Source organism: Canis lupus, chromosome 10 (assembly GCF_011100685.1).
Source record: "Canis lupus familiaris isolate Mischka breed German Shepherd chromosome 10, alternate assembly UU_Cfam_GSD_1.0, whole genome shotgun sequence".
In the NCBI taxonomy this organism is placed as follows: domain Eukaryota; kingdom Metazoa; phylum Chordata; class Mammalia; order Carnivora; family Canidae; genus Canis; species Canis lupus.
The window spans coordinates 10,617,782-10,636,408 of record NC_049231.1 but is presented as its reverse complement, the minus strand read 5'-3'; the positions used below and the strand labels follow the sequence as shown (position 1 = coordinate 10,636,408).

Genomic DNA, 18,627 nt, shown 5'->3' with positions numbered 1-18,627 from the left:
GTCCAGGAAGGGAAGAATGTGATTTGGAATCCCCGAGGGGCCCATGGGCCCACGAAGGAGGGGCTGGGGAAGGGAAAGTGAACTCTGTTGAGCTCATGGTATCGACTCTTTCTCTGTGTCCTTTCCAATATGGACTCACAGAGGTTGGTCAGATGCTCAAAGCAAAAGAATAGGATCAACTTCCACGGGCTTCACACTGAGCAGGTCCTGGGTGGGCTAAATTGTGATGAAGGCAAGTTTGCTTCTGAAACCCATTCAACTTCATTAAAAAAGAATTTGGTTCCCAAAGGTATCAAACCAGAACAGTCAGAATTGGCAGATTCAAAAGATAGTTTTCATATATTAATTAGAGCTAGGGCTCAGTAACACTCACATCTAAAGAGGAACACTAAATCTTATAATAAAAGACCGATTAAAAGGCTAAAGATGGTAAAGTAGAAATGAATAATGAGCTACATTAGCAAAAAACAGACTTCAGTAAATTTTAGGCAGTGCAGAACATTTATGTAATTATATCTGGGACCATTCTGAGAACATAAAAAGGAAACATTGCAATTATCTCAAACATGATAGAATAATATAAAGCATTCCATATTATGCCCAACCATCCTTCCAGACCCTTAGCCTTTATATCGCAAATACTTAACACAGTTTTTGGCTAAACTGTCAAAATTAGCTCTTTAGTTTGCTTTTACCTGTTTAGAGAGATTTGGAAGCATCATGGGAGAAAAATGTGGTGCACTGGTATTTCCAGTTGTACAGATGCAGTACTAGTCATGACCGTCCTCAAACCAACATGGACTGTTTTTGATTATAGAAATATCCGACTGATTCCAACTAACATGTACAGTTTTCCTCAGAAATGCTTGTCTGTGAAATGAGCACAAGGGATTTTTATGCAAGGTGGAGGAAATGACCCCAGAATAATGAGTGGGTGAGGCGCCATCTCATGAAGAGACCAGTTGGATTCAAGTCCAAGCCTAAGATCAATCACCTGCCCATTCAAACTGTTTCAGCACAACTATTGGCAGAATTGAAGTAAGTTTTAAAACCATTAAAAACAGTAATTCATCACCTTTCCCGTGTTTATACCAATCAAAGAAAAAAATGGGGGAGTTGGGGCTTAGGTGGGAAAGGAAATAGAAATAAAGAAGCGGGGAGATACAGCCATGATGGTGGAGGGACAGGGAAATTTAAATTATTTTACTCCAAGTAATTTCTAACTTCAAGTTCAAAATACCATACACGTGTAAGGAGACCTCATCAACCCAACATCAGCAGGATGAGCGCTCATTTTGATTCAGTTCTCCAGTGTGGGGCTGGCCTGGTTCTTGTACGTACGCTCTCTCTCTGCATCCCCTCTGCGACCCACGATGTGCACCTGCTGGTCACAGTGAGGAGGTGGACCTGATTTACAGAGATGTTCACTGATCCATACACAAATTGAACTCAGAGACCTTGGCCTCATTGATTCTGGACAAGCTCATCCTTCATTTTCTAGATTCGATTGCATCAGCCAGCCAATATTTTTTTTAAACATCACCAGGAGAGGAAATTTATTACTGCCAACCTTTCTCAGTGTTGAATGGAGTGTTTAACCTAAATCAATAACATAATTAACAAATGAATGTAGGTGAGCACTTTTGAGAACAAGGTTGAGGATTACATTCTTGCAAAAAAGTGAGTTTTTCCCTCCGAAGCTCTTCCTGTCCTCCTCTGCACATGCCTCATTTGTCTTCCCAATGAGTTCATTTCTGGAAGTGGCTGACTGCAGATTTCAAACCATAAGAATCAGAGAACCTCACAAGCAAGTGGGCTTTGTTCGCCCTATTTCTTAATGTCTTATGCCCTCTGGTGGTAGAAATTGGGAGACTTGCTGTGTTTTCGTTTGAGTTCTCCAAAACAAAACATTTCATTAAAATGAAATTGAAAAAGTATTCATCCTAATTAGCTGCAGGTTGTAAATAAATATATTTTAAGAAACTAGAAGGCTTCAACATAACTTAAGGCTAAAAATGTGAAGTAAGCACAGAGTAGTGAAGAGTCTTGTAGTTGGCAAAATTGCTCTCACCTTTCTGGAGCAGGGATTCCAGGCCTTTATCCTGTTCTCCATTTCTCCACCTTTCTTTTTGAAATAGAGAAGAAAACTCCATAATCGCACATGAGTACTTGTTACACGTGAGCCAACTCTTTCTTTACTGCTAAATTACATCTGATAGTTTGGGTAGAAAAGGAACTCCCTGAGATCTGTTGGCTAGAACAATATATACGTAAAATTCGACTGTAAGACAAAATGACCATGGAGGTACAATCACTAGGAGTTTATTCATACAAAAATTACATCATTCCTTGGATCATATCCTCTGAAAATGTGAGGAATAGTTGGAAAATTATAAACTAATGAGTCAAAGGGAACATATTAATCTGGGGGAGAATTTACATATAAAAAATCTTTCCATGTATATTTTTTAGCTTTTCATAAAGCAAAATGTTATTAAAATTTTTATTTTGAGAAGGAAATAAAAATGAGAGGGTGTCAAATTTTCCCTTTAAAAACAAAATTGTAAAAAAAAATAAATAAATAAAAACAAAATTGTATGTAATCAGAGATGGCAGGATTTTAAAATGCTTTTTTTTTCTTTTCAGCATATATTTTTAAAATTTTTATTTTCAAATAGTTTCAGGTTAATAAAAACTTGCAACAATGGTACAAAATATAGTATAAAATTTCTATATGCCTTTTATTCAATCTCCATAAATATTGATAATTTAAATACAGTATAATTTTCAAAATCAGGAAATGAACATTGATATTATAGTATTAACTAATCTACAGACGGTATTCCACTTTTGCCAATTATTCCATAAATGCCCATTTTATGGTCCCAGATCTAAATGAAGATTAAATTCATAACGATTAAATTCATATTATACATACATAGTAAGAATACCACAGAAATGACATCATAGTTTTCCTAATTCATTGTATTTGGAGTCTGTGATGTTGATGTAGCTTATTCCTGGTGATGTTAGGTTTGATCACTTGGTTAAGGTAGTGTCTGATGGATTTCTCTACTATAAAGTAACTGTTTTTCCCTTTTTACTTAGTATCTTATAAAGAAATGCTTTAAAACTATCTAAATACCTGTACCTTATCTTCTCTTAAGCCACTAATTGCCAACTGAATTTTTTATTTCCATAATTTTTTGACACTTATTAATTAAAATTCTGTAAAGAAGAGAAGGTTTTCCTTTTTTTCTCATTTATTGGTTAACTCAATTATGTATATATATTGGCATGGAGTCATAGGTATTTATTTTATTCTATATGTTCTAATCCATTACTATCACCATTTATTTTATTCTCCACATTGGCCTGTATTTGACCATTGGGAGCCTCTTCAAGTTGATTTCTGTGTCCTTTCAACATTCCCTGCTATTTTTTTGAGCACTTCTTTTTCCTGCACCACAAGATGTTCCAGGCTAATTTTATGCTTTCCCTGCTCCAAACCTGGGGTCATTTTTCCAAGGATAACTCTAAAAATTAAAATAGTTACTTATGGTTTTTCTTATTTGCAACTCCTTTCTCCGACAGTAAGAATCTGCTTCTTATATAAGTTTATTTACTTATTTGCACAGTCCTATAAGATACACAAGCTAGTTTCAGAATTACTAACTCATGCCTCTTTCGGAGGTTGGAGGAAGTTACTAACTCATATACAATGGTTGTGTACATTTCCTTTTGTCTTTAGTCTTAAGAGACATAGTCAATATACTGTTTTCAAACTTATTTAGGTTTACTCTTGTCTTCCCCACTCCCTTCAGAGTGGTATAGTTTGTAATTGAGTTAGGCTCATTTGTTATTATTTGTATGAATTTTGGGTTCTCCTCTCATCCTGCTTGATTTGAATCACTTATTTGTATTTTTGGTCTATGACATATCATCATGGTTTCAAAGAGTCAGAACTGTACAAACAATTATACTCAGGGAGCTGTTTCTTCTCCTGTCCCATCATCCTTCCCACCTCATGCCCCTGCCTCTTACTTCTTTAAGTAAGTAATCTTTAGTTTCAGGTTATACTTTTTTGGGGTGGGGGCAGAAATGGGTAGAAACATGTATATTTTATTTCTCTTTCTTTTATAAAAGATGGCATATAAATAGGTACTCCCTTGCACTTTGTCTTGTTTTTACTTGATGTATCCTGGAAAAGAGTCCATATTAGTTCATAGAAATACTCTTTAGTTTTTTCCTCTTATAGCTGTGTAGATGTACATTTGCAATGCTGTGATTAATAACCCATGCAAATGTATTTTTTGTATTATTGGAAGGGTATTTTCTGGATAAATTCTTAAAAGTGGACTTGCTATGGATAAAAAAGTAAGAGTCATCTATATGCTGGCTACAAGAGAATCATTTCAGACCTAAAGACACATGCATGTTGAAAGTGAAGGGATGAAAAAGCATTTATTATACAAATAAAAGTGAAAAGAAAGCCAGGGTAGCAATACTTATGTTGGACAAAATAGACTTTAAAACAAAAACTGTAATGAGACTAAGAAGGACATTATATATTCATAAAGGGAACAATCCAACAAAAAGACATAACAATTGTGAATATGTATAAACTCATGATGGGGGCACCCAATGCATAAAGCAGCTAATAACAAATAAAGTAATTGATACTAATACAATAGCAAAAGGGCACTTTAATACCCCACTTACATCAATGGAGAGATCATCCCAACAGAAAATCAATAAACAATGGCTTTCAGGGTATCTTCAGTTCAGGTCATGACCCCAGGGTCCTGGGATTGAGCTCCCCATTGGGCTCCCTGCTCAGTGGGGAGTCCGCTTCTCCCTCTGCCCCTTCCCTTGCTTATGTGTGTGTGTGTTCCCTCTCTCTCTCTTTCTCTCAAGTATATAAATAAAATCTTAAAAAAAGAAACAGTGGCTTTCAATGGCACATTGGGCCAGATGGCTCTAACAGATATATTCAGAACATTCCATCTTAACACAGCAGTATACACAGGTGCACATGGAACATTCTCCAGAATAGATCACATATTAGTCCACAACACAATTCTCACCAAAATCAGAAAGATTGAAGTCATCCCGTGTATCTTTTTCAACCACAATAGTTTGAAACTAGAAATCAACCACAAGAAAAAAAATCTGGGAAAACATAAATACATGGAGGTTAAATAAATAACATGCTACTAAACAATGAAAGGGTCAAACAAGAAATAAAAGTGGAAATTTAAAAATACATAAAGAGAAATGAAAAAGAAAGAACAATGACCTAAAATCTTAGGGATGCAGCAAAAGGTGTTCTAAGCGGGAAGCTTATAGCAATATAGGCCTACCTCAGGAAGCAAAAAGAATCCCAAATAACTTAAACTTACATCTAAAGAAGGTAGGAAAAGAAGAACAAACAAAACCCCAAATGAGCAGAAGGAAGGAAATAAAAAATTTTAGAGCAGAGATAAATGGTATAGGAAAAAAAATAAAATAAAAATAGAACAGATGAAACCAGGAGCTGGTTCTTTGAAAAGATCAACAAAATTGATAAACAATTAGCCAGACTCATGAGAGACAGACAGAGAGAGAGAACTCAAAATCAGAAATGAAAGAGGAGAAATAATAACTGGCATCACAGAAATACAAAGGATTAAAAGAGAATACTCTGAAAAATTATATGCCAACAAATTGGATAACCTAGAAGAAATGAATAATTTCCTAGAAACCTACAGCCTCCCAAAACTGAATCAGGAAGAAATAGAAAATTTGAACAGACTAATTACCAGCAATGAAACTGAAATAGTAATCAAAAAACTTCCAACAAATAAAAGTCTAGGACCAGATGTTTTCACGGGTAAATTCTACCAAACTATAAAGAGTTAATACCTATTCTTTTCAAACTATTCCAAAGAATAGAAAAGGGAAGAAACTTCCACATTCATTCCATAAGGACAGCATTATCCTGATACCAAAGCCAGATAAAGACACTACAAAAAAAAAAAAAAAAGAGAACTATAGGCCAAATCCCTGATTAACATAAATGCAAATACCCTCAAGAAAATAGTAGCAAACTGAATCCAACAATACATTAAAAAAAATCATTCGCCATGATCAAGTGGGATTTATTCCTAGGATGCAAGAGAGTGGTTCAATATTCGCAAATCAATCGATGTGATACATCAACAAGAGAAAGGTTAAAAACCTTATGATCATCTGAGAAAGGTTAAAAACCTTATGATCATCTCAGTAGATGCAGAAAATGCATTTGACAATGTGCAACATCCATTCATGATAAAAACCCTCAACACAATGGTTTTAGAGGGAACATACTTCAATATAACAAAGGCCACTTATGAAAAATTCACAGCAAATATCATAATGGTGAAAAACTAAGAGGTTTCCCCCCAAGGTCTAGAATAAGACAAGGATATCCACTCATCACCTTTATTCTACATAGTACTGGAAGTCCTAGACACAGCAATCAGACACAAAAAGAAATAAAAGACATCCAAATTGGTAAGGAAAAAGTAAAACTTTGACTATTTCCAAATGACATGATGCTATAAATAGAAAACGCTGAAGAAAAAAAAAAAAAGAAAAAGAAAACGCTGAAGACTCCACCAAATAACTTCTAGAACTGATAAATGAATTCAGTAAAGTCACAGGATATAAAATCAATATGTAGAAATCTGCATTTCTATATATTATTAATGAAGCCGATAATATGGCCAATCTTCAACAAAGGAGGCAAGAATATGCAATGGAAAGAAGACAGTCTATCTTCAACAAATAGTGTTGGGGAAATTGGACAGCCACATGCAAAGAATTAAACTGGACCACTTTCTTACACCACATGAAAAAATAAACACGCGGGGATTCCTGGGTGGCTCAGTGGTTTAGCACCGGCCTTCGACCTAGGACCTGATTCTGAAGACTCGGGATCGAGTCCCGGGTTGGACTCCCTGCATGGAGCCTGCTTCTCCCTCTGCCTGTGTCTCTGCCTCTTTCTCTCTCTGTGTTTCTCATGAATAAATAAATAAAATCTTAAAAAAAAAAATAAACTCGAAATGGGCTAAGGACCTGTATGTGAGACCTAAAACCATAAAAATCCTAGAAGAGTGGACAAGCAGTAATTTTTCTGACTTCAAACATATGAACAGTTTTCTAGATATGTCTCCTGAGGCAAGGGAAACAAACACAAAAACTATTGGAACTACCTCAAAAAGCTTCTGCAGAGCAAAGGAAACAATCAACAAAACTAAAAGACAACCTATAAATGGGAGAAGTTATTTGTAAGTGACAAGTCCAGTTAAGGGTTAGATTTCAAAATATATAAAGAACTTATAAAGTCAACATTGGAAACACAAAGAAGCTAATGAAAAAAAAAATGAGAAGACATGAACAGACATTTCTCCAAAGAAGACAATACAGATCACCAACAGACACATGAGAAGGTGCTCAACAGCACTAATCATCAGGGAAATACAAATCTAACCACAATAGGATATCACCTCACGCCTATCAGAATGGCTAAGATAAAAAAAAAAAAACACACAAGAAACAACAAGGGTTTGCAAAAAATGTGGAGAAAAAGGAACCTTTGTGCACACTGGTACAGCCGCTGTGGAAAACAGTATGGAGTTTCCTCAAAAAAATTAAGAATAGAACTACCCTATGATTCAGTAATTCCACTGAGTATTTACCGTAAGAATACAAAAACACTAATTGAAAAAGTCATCCTTATGTTTATTATAGCGTTCTAATATGCTGTATCTATTAAAGCCAAATTATGGAAGCAGCCCAAGTGTCCACCAATAGATGAATGGATAAAGAAGATGTGGTGTATATGCAAACAGCAGAACATAACTCAGCCATAAAAAAAAAAAAAGAATGAAATCTTCCATTTGCAACAACGCGTGTGGATCTAAAGTGTATTATGCTAAGTGAAGTAAGTGAGAGAAAGATGAATACCATATGAATTCATTCGTATGTGGAATTTAAGAAACAAAAGAAACAGAGACCAACCCAAACCAGATTCTTAACTCTAGAGAAGAAACCGATGGTTATCAGAGGAGAGGAGGCCGGGCAGATGGGGAAAATAGGTGAAGGAGATTGGTAACAGAACACTCACCATGATGAGCACTGAGTAATGTACAGAATTGTTGAATCACTATATTGCACAACGACTAATATAACATTGTATGTTAACTATATGGGAATTAAATTAAAAAGTGGCCTTGCTGAGTCAGAGGGTAAGTGCAGATGTAGTTTCTCAGGTTATTGCCAAATTTCCTTCTAAAAAACTTGTACCACTTTGCATTCCTACTAGTAATGTATGAGCCTGCCTATTTCTCTGCAGGACGTGTTGTCATATTTTTGTTGTTGTTGTTGTCATATTTTTAAATTGTTGCCAATCTGATCATTATATACCGGGATAGTTTTACTTAATATTTCTTTAATTATGAGTGAGGTTAAATACCGTTTCGTATATTCAAAGTTCATTTTTACAAGTTGTTTGTTAATTGCCTTCTCTTGCCTTTTCTGCATTTTAATGAGTTTATAAAAATTATTTCCCCCCTCAATTTTTAACAGTTCTTGATATATTAGCGGTATTTGTATTCTATCTGTAGTTAGAGCTATGCTGTAAACACTTTTTCAAAGTCTTTGATGTCTTTGACTTTATGATTTCTTTTGTCATACGGAAAAATTTTTATTTTTATATAGCCAGTTTCCAATTTTAAAAAAATTGCCCCTGGGTTTGAGTCCTAGTTAGGAAATCTTACCAAGGTTAAGGAGGAATTCACCTGTTCATCTGTGTTTTCTTCTAATACATTACAGGTTTTTTTTTTTTAATATTTAGATCCCTGTTACAATTGGAATTTTTGCTCATGTATGGTGTGAAGAGTGGATCTAATTTTATTTTATTCCAAATGGCCATCCTGCTGTCTCAGAAGAATCTATTAAAATTATAGCATTTTTCTTAGTAATTTGTGATACCACCTATATCATATACTCTATTTACGTATGTACTTGGGTCCATGTCTGGACTTTCTTAACCTATTATCTTTGTCTGTTGGTCTACTCACACACCAGCATCTCACCATTTTAATTATGAAGATCATATAGCATATTTTATGTTGATTAGAGCTATTCCTTCTTCCCAGCCTTTCCTTTTCAGTGTATTCTTGGATTTTCTTGTATGTTTGTCTTTCCACATGGTTTTTTAATATCAACTTGTCTACCTCCATAAGAAAGCTTATTTGTGTCTTTTTTGGGATGGTGTTACATTTTACATTAACTTGGAAAGAACTGACAATTTATGATTCAGAGTCATGCTATCCAAACACTGGGGGTGTCAGGGTGCCTGGGTGGGTGAGTTGGTTAAGCGTCCAACTTCTGATTTTGGCTCAGATCATGATCACAGGGTCATGAGACTGGGCCCCCCGTATTGGGCTCTGCACTGGGCGTGGAGCCTGCTTAAGATTCTTTTTTCCCCTCTTCCTCTGTCCCTCCTCCCCCAGCTTGCACACTCTCCTCTTAAAAAACAAAAACAGACTGTCTTTCCATTTGTCCAGCTTTCCTTCTATAGCTTTCAGGGGTGTTTTCCTTGCAGCTTTCCTTTTATATTTATTCCAAAGTACTTAATCTTTGTTAACGTAAATGAAGTTTTTCAATGACGATATCTTCTATTTGGTTATTCTATGTATATATGAAAAGTAATTTCTATATCCATCGCTTTTATCCTGCTACCTTTAACTTATTTTATCATCTGAGTTCATGCCTTTTCTTGACTTCAGCCAGAAATAAAATTTTATTGTGATAAGCCTTTGAGATTTGGTTTATTTCTTATAGTAGTTAGCCAGTTTTTAATACAAGGCAGGAGTGATTTTAGTCCTATCTTGTAATAGAGAAGCTGGGACCAGAGATATTGACAAATTTGCCCAAGTTCACAGAAAGAACAAGGGGCAGAACTGGCCTTTTAATCAAGATCCTGTACTATTAACTATCGCGTGATACTCTCTCCTCAAGTTATGGCTCCCCGAGTGTCTGCTGATTTCCATTTGAAAAAGAGAAAAAGCAAGTTCATACCTCATCCTCCTCTTCTTCATCTACTGTGGCAGCTGTATTATTAATTATTGGGAACTGATTGGGAGTGTGAGGAGGATTGATGAATGGGTAATAGCCCTGGCCTGCATCAGCAAGCCACACAGATTTAAGAGAAAGTGAGTTTCATTGCACTTTGCAGACTTCATGTAGATAGAAAACTATACAGGATTTTTGGCTATAAAATTCATGATAGCTCAATCCTGGTCCACTTTCCAATTTGTTTCCACTGTGCAACCAGTGTGATCTTACAAAAATGAAAATAGTTGAATATCATTTCCATTCCTTAAGTCTTTCAATGGATTCACTTTGGTCTCAGAATGAAGGCGGAACTTCACATGACTCCTGCTTCCATCTCCAGGCTCAGCTACGTGCCCTACTTTACCACCCTGGTACTCTGGCCATAGTGAAGTCCTTACAGTACTTCATTCTTCTGCATGCATCCAGACAGCATGTTCTCCAGGGGGCCTTTCCTGATCCCTGCCTTCTATCTCCCTTGCATGCCTTCTGTAGGGACTTGTTCTAAGCTTTGTCACATTGCATTGTACCACTTAATTGTCTATCACAAACTCTTGAGGGTACAGGCTACTTTAATTTTAGATTCTAGATCCTAGTACCATGTCTTACGTAGTAGGCACTTAATATGTTTGTTGACTGAAGAAAATAACTTTTCATTACCAAGAACCTCTTTCCTTCATGAATGAATAAATATTATTTTCTTACCTTTTTGATTTCATGGCACACTCTTATCTCTTCTTTAGAATATTTTCTTCTTCCTGCATGGGAAATGCTTTTCGTATATCCTCAGGATTGTCCCCATCATGAGCTGTGGTCTGTCATAAACTTTTCAAACTTTAAAGAGAAACCTCAAATCAGTGATCTAAGATTTTTTTTAAGGAAAATAATCAACTGACATATTTTTTCCACTTTCTTTTCTGTCTGGGAATGATTTATAGCTGTCATTGGGATGAATAATCCCTGGCCTTTTATAAAATGCAAACCTAAAAATGTTCTTTGAAATCTGATCATGCCATTTCTAAGAGGCATCACTTTCTGTCAAAAGCTTGGTCCAACTCTGGCAACTGATATTTTACAAGTATCAGATGCATTCTCTGAACTATTTTTCTTTACCTATGGCAAAGATAAGAGCCAGTTTTTATTGAGCTCCATCTATGTGTTAGACACTCTTCTAAACATATGGCCTAAGATTATTTTATGCAGCAGATTTAATTCTTTACCAGTTTATAGATGAAGAACTAAGGCATGCAGAGATTAAGAAACTTGCCCAATAATAATTAAAAGGAACTGAGATTAGATTTTCAGGGGAACCAAATCCAGAGTTCATACTCTAAAATTGCAGTAGACCATTTCATCTATACTTCACCCTACTATGCCCCCTGGAATATTTAATGTTGTTTGTGTGCTACATGTGTGTCTCTTGTTATCTCCCCAATAAGATATTTCTTTAGAAGGAGTGTCTTATCTCTCTAGCTTCTACAAAATGTTGTATAGTGCTAGATACATTGTGTGACCATTACACAAACACATCCTCAGTTGCTTTGAAAAATTTATTTAAATTCACCCCCAGTCTTAGGAAATTGTATACAGGGATTTTAACAAGCTAGGATAAGATAGAGTATTTTTTAAATCTCTCAATTTGTTGATCTAAGAGATGAGTTTATGATTATTATTATAATAGATGCAATAGCAATTGAAGAAGGAGAGAAGACCCTCATGAAATCACCCATTGACTGTCTCTCGTCCCTATCTGGCTTCTACATGAGTGTAATGATACTTTGATGCATATTAATGAAACTGAGTGCCTTGTGACTGATTTACTTTGTACCAACACTGATTAATAAAGCATTAATTTAACTCATTCTCTTTCAGTTTCCTCTTTTGAGGGTCACAACTGCTCTCTGAAGGAATAGGAAGCTTGTTGTTACTGTAGGCAGGTCTAACTAAATTCTTCTTTGCCCCAAGGACACCCTCAACTAAGCTTGTGTACTCCAGCTCTCCAGTAATGATGAGTGACTTCCTCAACTGGAATGCCACCCAATGCTTGGGAGGTTAAAATATCCCCCCATGCTATAGTGGATTGGGTTTTGGGAGGACATAGATCTACAGAATAGATCTAGTTAGTTATAATTCCATTATTCTCTTACACCAATGTCAAACTCAAGGAAGCAAAAGGGAAAATAAATGTATATATTATGGCCTCAAAGCTTTTACATTACAAGCCTAAGTCTTCCCAGAACTTTTGCTACATTATCCTTTTTATTAATAAGTACTTCTTATTCTAATTATTTTGGGTTACATGGAATACATGTTTTTGGTAGAACTATTGAAAATCAGAAGTGCATTTTTAAGTGTTTACTAATTCATGATCTCTTCACTTAACCATACCCACTGCTAATATTTGGTATATATCTCTATAAATTATTACATATTATGTATAAGTTTCCACTAACTCAATCTTATATCATGGACATTTTTTAGATCACTTCAGATTCTTCAATGACCCTTTAAAAAGGCTTTCTAATGTCTATTGATAACTCTATAGTGTTCTGTTTAATGATCTGACATTGCTGGCTATTTTGATACTTTCGCTGAGTTGAACACCAGCTTGTGCTTCCAAATCCTGCCTGAGTAAGAGTGGAAAGTCCATTATAAGCTGCATAAACACAGAGGGAGATTTTCTAAAGGAAACAGCCTTCATCTGCCCAATAAAATCCTGAAATTAAAACAAAGAAAAAGAAGTTGTTTTTTGTTTTTTTTTTTTTGTTTTGTTTTTGTTTTTGTAAAGGGCCCCAGAACTCAGATGCTTATCTGAGGGTTTTTCAAAGTGAGTTAAGTCCAGTGGAGCTCTGTTCATGTCTGAAATCCCTCACCACCGTGCAAGGATAGAAAAGTGACAAGACTCTGGGAAACGAATAAGGGGTGGTGGAAAGAGAGGTAGGCGGGGGGTGGGGGTGACTGGGTGACAGGCACTGAGGGGGGCACTTGATGGGATGAGTACTGGGTGTTATGCTATATGTTGGCAAATTGAACTCCAATTTTAAAAATATGTAAATACATACATATATATATATATATATATGAAAAATGACAAGAGCACATCTTTATCAGATTTACAGTAACTTCATTTTAGTAAGCCAAGCTGCAAATAACACAAATGCAACCTTACATGCAGTGCTTTGGCTGCTCCTGTGGTTACCAACCTGTGGGAGGACTTAAGGGAACAAAAATCAAGAGACATTTTCTGAACCTTCGAACTGACCCAGCCGTATTACCTCTACTTCTGTGAATAATTTACCTTTTCTGTTACTAGGTGAAGTAAACACCTGCTTTGAGATATATTTACCCAGAAAAAAGCTGGTGACTAATTTGTCAGCTAAAAGATCACAAACTAATCCTTTTAGGATTAGTCCTAAAAGAAATTGGATTGTGGGAGGTAGCAAGAGAAATAAAAGAAAAAACTTCTCTTCAATATTCTGTACAATGAAGCACACAAGGCTTTTAGAACATGGGAGTACAAATTAAAATATATGCTATTTTATGACTGTTAAACTGAAAAGGATTAAAATAATGAGTGTGAGCAAGGATGTGAAGCAATGGAAACTCTCACACAGTGCTGGGAAATCACAGAGCAGTTATGTACCATCTTGTGAAGCTAAAAGTATATATGCCCTTCAGTGGAACTTAGGGAAAGCCAGAGAAAAATTAGGGTGTTTTTTGGTCTTGTCTTTTAACATAATGAGGTACAAATGAAGATGAAACTTCAAAGTCAGGTGTCTTGCATCCTTGCTAAGGCTCAGAGGAAAGATTCTGGAGCACTGGTAATACGAGGACAGAGCAGCAGGGGCATCTTTCTCTGGTACAGGTAATGAGGCGTGCATGGTCTATAGAGAACGTGAAAACAGAAATATAACCAACTAAAAGCCCGCTTTCCTAGTGTCACCCTATGCCAACCTCCTAAACAATATTCCTCCCTGAATAGAAGTCTAAGTTTTTTTTACAATTATTGTGGCTATTGTATATTTTTTAAATTACTTCATCCTTTCGTTATCATTATTTTCTACATGGAAGTTAATTCAGAGACCTTTCGGTGATGCAGGCAATCCCTACTCCCCATGGACTCAGCTACCTCATACCTCAGGGGATAATGGGATTGAAGGGAGGTTCTTCTAGAACAGGGTTTGTTCTATCAAACTGGTAGATAAGGGAAGGGGTCAGTGGAAAGGGTGGGATGAAAGAGAAGGGGTAGTGTATAATTGATGCATCAGAGTCTGAAGGCTTTTTGTAGTTGTGTCTCCCTTTGGTGGCTCTAGGCCTGACCTTGACTTTGTCTAATGAGATGATAATGCATGTGATGCAAACAGACTTGTAAAGTGCTTGCTTGCACACAGAGAGCTGTTCTCTTTTGGCCTTTGTGGGAGGGTGTGTGTGGGGGGATCCAGCAATCACTGACTAATATGTGAACAGGCTTTGGATGTTTTGGATGATGAGTGACACGTGGCCTAGCCACTTTTGTCTCCCCAGCTGACATCAGGTCGATTTCCAGACATGTGAGTAAGGCTATTCTAGACCGTCCAGTCCCAGGCAGGCCTCCAGCTGGTCATGGGAGTAAGTACAGCTACATTTAGCCAAACCCACCCGTGTGAGCAGAAACATCCAGCTTACCTTTACACTTGTGGGCAGTGCTGTGCAATTGTTTTAGGCCGCCAGATTTGGAGGTGATTTGTTATACAGCAGATACAAAGTCTTTGAGTAAGGATGGGATAGAGGGCAGAAGAGACAAAGTAGTCTTGGATATGACGTAACATATATATACCTATGTTCAAATCCTGCCCCCCCAACCCAAACACATACACCCCTTTCTCTCCACTTCCTCTCAGGGTGAGGGAAAAGAATGCAGGCTCTGAGCTGAAACTGCCTGAATTTAAATCCTGTCTTTGTTTTTTACTGGCTGAGTGATCTTGGGTGCACATCTTATTCCTCTGTAAAATAGAGTTGATCTCACAATGTTGTCGAAAAGATGAGGTGATACTATATAGATAAGATTTTACTTATTTGATGTTAGCTAAGTAGGTCCCTGGGTGAAGATATGGCATAAACTGGAGATACAATGACAGGGAGAGTTGAGGAAGTATCAGGCAACATCAACATTCTCAAGACAGGCTGTGAGATACCCTCAGGAAGTAAAAGCACAGTAAGGATCTGAGGATAAAGAAAATGAAAGGCAGTGAAAATTTTAAGACGGTGATTATGGAGGGATTTGTAAAAATGGTTGAATATAGTGTTTACAAGAACACATACATGGAAGCCGCACGCAGCACGGTTCAGATTTTCTACAACAGTGCTCAGGCGCTTAGGAGTAGAATTGGGGAGAGCAAGTAAGGGGATTGTTGGATGGCAGATGAACAAAGAAAGGGGATCAGGAGAACCAATACCTGTTGGCCATACAGCCTGAGTTGTCCTGGAAGCAAGGAAGATCATAGAGGAACTGATTGAGAGAACAGAATGGGGTCAGAGGGCAAAGAGCAGAAGTCACGTGGTCCCATTTGAATGTAGGAAGCTGCCACTTTCTTAGTTGGTGGATAGTATCATTTTCACCCTGAGTGACCTGCTCCCTTCCCTAGAGCCAGTGGGCCTGTTAGCCTATGATTTTGTATAGTTTCTGTTCGGGAAGACATATTTTCTGAGCTTCTTTAAGGAACTCTAAACTATTTAAAAGAGAGCTCTGGTGTTAGAACCCAGCCAGTCTTGAGGAATGTTGCTATGGCTGACGTCAGAGTCCTTAGTGCCTGAGCTCTCTTCCAGGATTTTTTTTTTTTTTAATGGTTTCAGGTCTCACATGTAGGTCTTTAACCCATTTTGAGTTTATGTCTGTGCGGGGTGTAAGGAAGTGGTCCAGTTTCCTTCTTTTGCATGTAGCTGACCCGTTTTGGATGGAGCTAGAAAGTACAATGCTGAGCGAAATAAGTCAGTCTGAAAAAGACAGATACCATATGATTTCACTCACATGTGGAATTGAAGAAATAGAACAGATAAGCAAAGGAAAGAGAGAGACAGAGAAACCAAGAAAGAGACTCTTAACTCTAGAGAATACACTAGTGGTGACCAGAGGGGAGGCGGGTGGGGGGATGGGGGAAATAGGCGATGGGGAATAGGAAGTGCACGTGTTGTGATGAACCCTGGGAGATGTATAGAACTGTTGAATCGGTGTGTTGCACACCTGCAAGTGAAATAACTCCGTATGTTAACGATATTGGAATTAAAATAAAATTTAAGAAAATCCAGTCGATCTTCACGGCTGTCTTCTGAGGATGCTTATTTGATCATCTGTCTCAGCTACTAAACCTTTTCTACAAGAGACCTTTATTATCCTTGCACATGAAGGCAGCAAGAAGCAGGACTTTCTATAGTACTCGGGTGTGTGCCTGGCCATATTTGAACATGCCCTAAATCTAGCCATATTCGAGCCTCTGCTCCTCTGCGGAGTGAGCCTAGGGCCTCCTATCTCTCCTCTCTGCCTTCTTAGGTTTGTGCCCTTTTCCAGACACAGCTCATGCTCTTAGTCTGCAGAGTCCGTCTCAGGTTTCCCAGCCCTATGTAATGTCTTCCTTCTCAGAACCAACACAGCACCCCATCTGATACTTAGCATGTGCTATCTTTTATTCCAGGTTTTCTTAAAAACCTAAGGATCAGCACATTTCAAAGGTAGGAAAGATTTCAGAGAATACCCAATCCAATGTTCTCATTTTGCTCATGAGAAAATTGAAACCAGAGACATTTAGTAAATGACAGAACCGAGTCACTAGAATCCTGCCTACCTTTGTCATCATTTGTTATTTTCCACTGTGTTGTATGTATGTCCAGAGAGGAAGTCCGGTTCCTCAGCACAAGGACTTCTTCGGATTGATGGCATTTACAGGTTGGGATCTTCAGTAGAGATTTTCCCACAGTGACGTGTTGCTTTACCAAACTACATGAGATGGCTGAAAGAGTTATACATTCTTGTGTAGAACAGATTTTACAGTCAAAAAAAAAAAATCACAGTTTTTCAAACTCTTAGATGTATAAAGTTTTCCAAATAAAATGTATTTAAGGGTTTTTGTTATATAAGATGTTCAGGTGTTCCCACCTTTGTTATTACAAGGAAAAGGAAGTTAATCCACCTTAGCTTTGTTCCTCTAATTTACTGCTAAGGGTGGTACCTCTAGGTCGGACATGGACCAGTTCTAACCAGTGTAGGTTACAGATAAGTATTTGAATCCCAGCAGAGGAAAATTCTCCCATCTGGCCCTTTTGCCAGTTACCTGGAAGAAGCTTACCTTTGTGGTTACTAATTTTATTTTCATTGTGGGAAAAAAACAAAAGCATCAAAGAGTCCATAAACAAAAACATTTATGCAGTTTAACTTAATTTGATAACATGGATTGGACAAAAATGAAAAAAAATATAAATTGGCAGCTAAATAAATATTGTTACTAGAAATTGCTAATTTCTCCAGTTTTGAATTTTAATTACAAAAAAATCAATCTATTCTCTAAGATTATTCATTACGTATAATATGTGACTTCTCATCTATTGCCTTGAACAACTTCTCTGAACCCATTTGAAAACTGAGTTGGAACCTGCCACTTTCACTCCAAGTCCACTTGTGACCACGTTAAGAAGACATTACCCCGCAAAGTTTAATCACAGCTTACTGTGAACACTATCACAGTTTAATTAACGCTCTACATGCTCATTTCAAGATGATGGCTCTGAAATCTCAGGACAACCTTGTGAGCATCCCAAAATCGAAAAATCCTTCCAGTTATTCTTCCCCTGAGCTTAGCTGGGGGCATTCCAGCCACACAGGTCTCTTTCCTGCTCTGTACTTCACCTTCCTTCTTCTACTCCTTCCCTCACAACAGAGAAATGACAACCACCACCCACTTGCAGTCACTTCGAATTCCACCCGCAGGAGCTCAAAACATAAAACACATGTATTTGTTTAAATATGTAAATTGCAAACAGCATTTTCACAGGAAAAAATATTCTCACCCTCTTGGTGCTAGTCCTCTGTGTATTTTTCTTCCAGACTTGTTCTTGGGCTACAAATGACTACAGTTTTTGCTGGCATTTCTCTGAAAGTAGATTCAAGAGCTCGTTAAGAGTCAGAAAAGCTACCTGAATTTGCAGGCAACTTCCTGTTGGGCTCACGTTTTGCAGAATGCAAACGTGGTGTGCAGAAGGTGGGCAAGGTGTTTGAAAAAACAGGAAGCACCTGTGAACGTGTGACTTTATTCCTGGAAGCAGAAGGCTCCCCTTGAGATGGTTGTAGATGCTTCCTGCCTTTTCACCCACTAGCACTTTTGCAAAGCCCTTAATGTATATTAAAGACCAAGAGTGGGCCTCCAATTGGCAAGATTATTTGGAAAGTCTGGCACATCCATGGGCATGGTAGAAATACAAAGGTTTTCTATTTTTTCTTTTCCTATGCAGATTTCCCTT

The 18,627-nt window shown here is 37.2% G+C and overlaps 1 long non-coding RNA gene across 1 annotated transcript in view; it reads right to left on the bottom strand.

The window, feature by feature from the left end:
• LOC111097825 overlaps nt 1-18,344 on the bottom strand; it is a 52,843-nt gene extending 34,499 nt beyond the window's left edge. The window contains exons 1-6 of the long non-coding RNA XR_005365375.1: nt 18,178-18,344; nt 16,959-17,123; nt 14,806-14,886; nt 10,846-10,974; nt 2,072-2,254; nt 696-870 (exon numbers count right to left, since the gene is read on the bottom strand). This is a non-coding gene — a long non-coding RNA (uncharacterized LOC111097825). The remainder of the gene's footprint in view (nt 1-695; nt 871-2,071; nt 2,255-10,845; nt 10,975-14,805; nt 14,887-16,958; nt 17,124-18,177) is intronic.
• Nucleotides 18,345-18,627: the final 283 nt, after the last annotated feature.